The sequence below is a fragment of the Notamacropus eugenii genome, chromosome 4 (assembly GCF_028372415.1).
Source record: "Notamacropus eugenii isolate mMacEug1 chromosome 4, mMacEug1.pri_v2, whole genome shotgun sequence".
In the NCBI taxonomy this organism is placed as follows: Eukaryota; Metazoa; Chordata; class Mammalia; order Diprotodontia; family Macropodidae; genus Notamacropus; species Notamacropus eugenii.
Window position 1 is genome coordinate 53,571,514 of NC_092875.1, and position 4,991 is coordinate 53,576,504.

Consider the following 4,991-nt stretch of genomic DNA (forward strand, 5'->3'; position numbering starts at 1 on the left):
ATGTTGGTTTTTTCCTCTCTAGATCAGCATCTTTGTGAAAAGTTGCTGCAACTGGCTGCTGAAAATCTTGAGCTCAAATTAGTAAATGATTCACCAGGCCATTTAAAGTTTTGGAAGATGTGAAAATAAAGAGTGCCAAGGTAATATACATTGACACAAACGTTTCCAAGAAAGGTCAGCTCCAATCATCCTTCTGGATCATTGATGAAGAGCACATGTACACTGGTAGTGCCAGCTTGGACTTCAGGTCACTAGGGCAGATGAAAGAACTTGGTGTCATCTTTTACAACTACAACTAGCTGGTCTTAGACTTCCAAACAACATTTGTCCTGTATAGCTGATTAAAATACAAGAGCAGAGCGCCTCCAACTTGGTCAAAGGAGTTGTATGGAGTGTATGACAAGCAAAAAAACATGGCAACTTCAGCTGAATGAAACAAAGTCTCAGGCATTTGTGTCGAATTCTCCTACATAGTCTGTTGCTCTAAAAATAGGAGCTTCGACAGAGATGCCATCTATAGTGTCACTGACGATGCGAAGGACTTGGGTTCATTGCTGTAAGGGATTATCTCCCTGGACTTACACAAGCACCAGAAGAACTTACTGGCCACATTTGGATGGGAAAAACAAGAGAAGCATTCGTTTTAGGAAGAGTTGAAGTTCGACTCGTCAGTTTCTGGAAAGAAACAGATCCCCTCATTGAACTTTATTTCATATCTAAAAGTATTTGCACTGAAATTGCTAACTACAGTTTGAAAGCTAACTTCTTGAATTTAGAAAGAGACAGTGCCTGCTCCTCAAAAGAACAATTCCTTTCCCAAGTGCAATAGAAAGAAATGTAAGGTAACTGATGGAGCAGCTACCATTGGGAATTTTGATTGGATAGGACATGATGTTACCCAGAATGCTGGCACAGGCCTTGTTTTCAACCAGGCAGAGGTGAAAAACAGCACAAGCATCATCAGGCAACAGAAAGAGGTATTTGAAAGGGACTGGTATTCACTCCATGCCAAAAACTTTGAACCAACTAACAGTGACAAACTGAACAAATTGATAACAAACAAGACTGCTACAGCCTACAAGTGAGAATGAGCCCCTGAGTGCACAACATGAATGAAGAACCTAAGTGGATGGAAAGATAAACATTGCCTACCTACTAATAAGAAACTAGGGGAAGTGGGAAAGCAAAAAAAAAGTATTTTTTAAGGCATGATTTTTCTTTAAAAGAAAAAGTATTTTCTTTAAGGAAAATCGTGCATCAAAAATTTTCTCTGAACCGCATCCAGTAATATCTCTTAAACTACATATATGTATGTACAGCTCTATGTACAATGATTAAAGACTTTTATATTTTTTACTTCTGACAATGAATGTGGTTTCTGTTTAAAGGGTAGTTTTCAAGTTTTACATTTGACTTTAAAGACTTCAGTTCTCTTCGTGTTTCCTTGCCTGGTTATCAGCGCAAGATATGAGGAAGAAATGAAGGTGAGTTTTGTGATGCCACCTCAATATCTGGTGACTTGCAGAGGAGAGTGGGTATTTCACCTTAGAAGTGATCCCAGTAAGGGCACATCGATCACCCTCCATTCCTGCATCACCACACCATCGTCCAAGCCTTAGTAGTTTACTTTTATCTGTACATCCTCCAAAACTGTATGTAACAAATGCCATTGGGTCTTCTCACTCAATTGCTTCCAATACCATAGGTTTTATATTCTCTTCACCCCTTGTAAAATATTCTAATTCTAAGGATTCTGTCTAAATTCTATTATGTTCTTTTTCTACAATATTATTTCTTAGTACAGTATCTTTTCCAAATGCCTTATTCCTCTGAATGACTACACAAAGGAAATGGAAGTCTTCAATTTTCCCTTTCCAACTGTGCTTTTCTACTAAGCATTAGGTATCTTTGAACTGCAACCTTCTACATACTGAGCATTTTTGCCAGCTCTAAATGTCAAGTGGATTCCCTATTTGGCCAGAAAAAAATAATCACGACTCATTCCCAACAAGGTTAGGTGAAGTTAGATTTGGTTTGGGTTTGTTGGGCTTTGGATTGGGGGGGGAATGGAATCATTGTTTTACATTTTTATGGAATCTGGTATTGTGGAGGCAAGGCCTGTGTGGAACAGTTATTTTAGTTTGCTTAGAGTCATGATGATGCTTTTGAGAGTAAGTCAACAAAAGTTTGTAGTAGTGTTCCTCTATGACACCAAACGATTTTCAAAGAAACGTAATTCTAAATCCATGCTTTTCATATTTTACTAATCATATTTTCCTAATCAAAAGGATGCTGATTGGGCTTGTTCTATACTCTTGTGTGTCTGTATTTCAGAAATATAGTATAGAGAGCCATAAATATATTAGTTCAGTCTGTTGTCACATGAGAGAGGCATGGTCTAGTTTGAGCACATTGTTGGCTGCCAGGATGAAAACAGTGTCAGGGCTCCTCTTGGCTACCTCTATAGCTGGAGACAATACTCATTCCCTCTTTGCCTCCAGTTTCCATTGGTAATGTAGGGACAGTAATGCCCACCTACCTCAGAGGGATGTTGTGAGGGTTAGGAAATATTTGCAAAGTCTTTTGAAATCAAAAGAGCTGATACAAAGGCAAGCATTATTACACATAAAATTTCCTTTTTTGGGCTGCACTACGTGATATCCTTATGTAATACATATATATATATATATGTATACATATATATGTATGTATGTATGTATGTATAAAGTTCTTCCTGCAGTGCTGTTGTAGGAAAAAATCTCTTCAAAGCTGCAGATTTGGATGAAAAATCTCATGGAGACGTAAGAACCATGATGAAGCTTGAGTTATCATGGATGCTGGGTAAACATTTCATGGAACATTTTGGCTCAGTATGTAGTAACATCAACATGGCAAACTGTGCTGGTCATTTTCTTTGAGAACAACACACCAATGTATTTTCAGAACATGACAAAGCTTTTTCACTGGCCATAATGCTTCTTTTTCACCCACTTCATTTTTACCGTGCCAGAAGAAGTAGAGATGCATGTCAGTTTTATCAGCTGGATCGTAGTAGTTAAGAACGCCTGATGATTTGTCTGACTTTCATAAACGTTTTGAGTTGTTTTAAAATAATGCTAGGTTGGATGTGCCAATCAGCTAGAAAATAATGCATGTGCTAAAATTCCATTTTTTAAAAAGAGTATTTTATTTTTGGAAGGTCAAAGCAAAAAGAACCCAGGATGTCAGAGCTTAGAGAGTAGCCTTAGCATTTGTGTCGCAGGTTTGATCTGGGAAGGGCATTGGGAACTCAACCTTGTCATAGTGCAATTGAGCAAACTGAGATCCACTGAGCAGACTTGACCTAGCCCAAAGCTGCAGAAAATGTCAGAGCTGGGAAAAAAATAATTAGACTTCCAGACCATCCCTACGCTCTCCCAGTCCCATACAAGGAGCTGGAGGTGTTCTCTGTTCAGGGCAGAACCTCATCACTTTCCAAGTGCCTTCTGAGAGTCCCAATGATGAAAGTTTCCCTCAGGGCAAGATGGAGGTCTCAAAGTGCTATAGACCTCACATATCTTATCCCCTTCCAACTTTCCCTTCCATCTATTCCCCTGTGGCTGTTCAATCCTCTTTCGTTTAGAGACCATTTATGCAGCATCTCCAATGAAGTAATCTCTCCAATGCAATGAGAACATGATGGGTGTTTAATAAATGCTCATTCTTTTCTTTTTTAAAAATTTAATGTATTTTTGAAATACATTAATATTTGAAATACAAAAAGTTACAAACTCTCTCACTCCTCCTCATTACCTACTGGAATAAGCTACAGATATGTAGATGTAAATATGGAAAACCATTCTGTGCATTCTTCTCTCCTCTCCCTTCCTCTCCCTATCCTTACCTTCTCTCCCCTCCTCTACTCTCGCTTGCCTCCCCTCTTCTGTCCTCTTCTGTCCTCTTCCCTTCCCTTCCCTTTTGTTTTCTCCTCTCCCTGACCCTCTGCTTCCCACTCCTCTCTTCTTTCTCTTTTTCATCTCTCCATCCCTCCCCTCCCTTCCTCTCCTCTCCTGGGGATCATGCCTGGAATTTCATACATACAGAGAACTCCAGTTAAGGAACTCCCTTTACCAATGTACATCAATATTTCCTTGTACCTTAAAGTCTTAGAGAGTGACATTGCGGGGTAAAGGGTCTTGTCCAGGGTGAAACAGAATCTTCCAGAGGCAGCTCGACTTGAACGCAGGTTCCCACTGTCTATAGCCAAGGCACTGATTGATTGACCCCAGGTTCCCAGACTTACCTCTGAATTTCACCATCACCAGCCTGCCCTATGCCCAGGATTTGACACATTAGATTCTGCCAAGCAGCAAGGAACAAAATTGGCAGCAAGGATGCAGTGAGCTTCTAGTCCCTTCCGTTGGCCTTCTTGGAAGAGCCACAGCCAGCAGCCAGGCTGGGATCTCCAAGCATGCCCTTCCCTGACCTCTCCCCCAGAGCATGGTCCACAGAGAGTTTTAGGAGAGTCCTAGGCAAACTCGATCCACTATGTTCCCTGGAGAATAAGTGGCAAGAAATTGTGATCTACAGATGCTCTAAGAGGATGGGGTCAGGAGGGCAACGCACAGGACCTGTTGGGGGTAAGCAGGACATTCCCCCCCAAATTAGGTTTTCATTTAGTTTGACTGGACTTCTGATGTCATTGATAAGGAGATCTCTCAGGGAAGTGATTCCCTCTACCAAAGCAGGTCAGTGCTTCACCTACTACTTCTAGGAAGTGACCTATTACTTGAAGCAGCTCATGTGGCTAGTGTGCTGAGAGTGGAGTCAGGAAGAGACCTGACTTCCAATCCCATCTAAGAAACTTACTTGAGACCCCCATCAGGCCACTTGGCTACCTCTCCTCAGTTTCCTCCTCTGTCAGTGTGTGGAGTTGAACTTAATATGCTTGAGGGCCCTTTGCCGCTATAAATTTTGGATACTAGGATTTCCTAGCTACATTACAATAAGAG

General features: G+C 40.8%; 1 pseudogene; it reads left to right on the forward strand.

Annotated features, from left to right (window-relative positions):
• LOC140502188 (inactive phospholipase D5 pseudogene) lies at nt 1-1,356 on the forward strand (annotated as a pseudogene).
• Nucleotides 1,357-4,991: the final 3,635 nt, after the last annotated feature.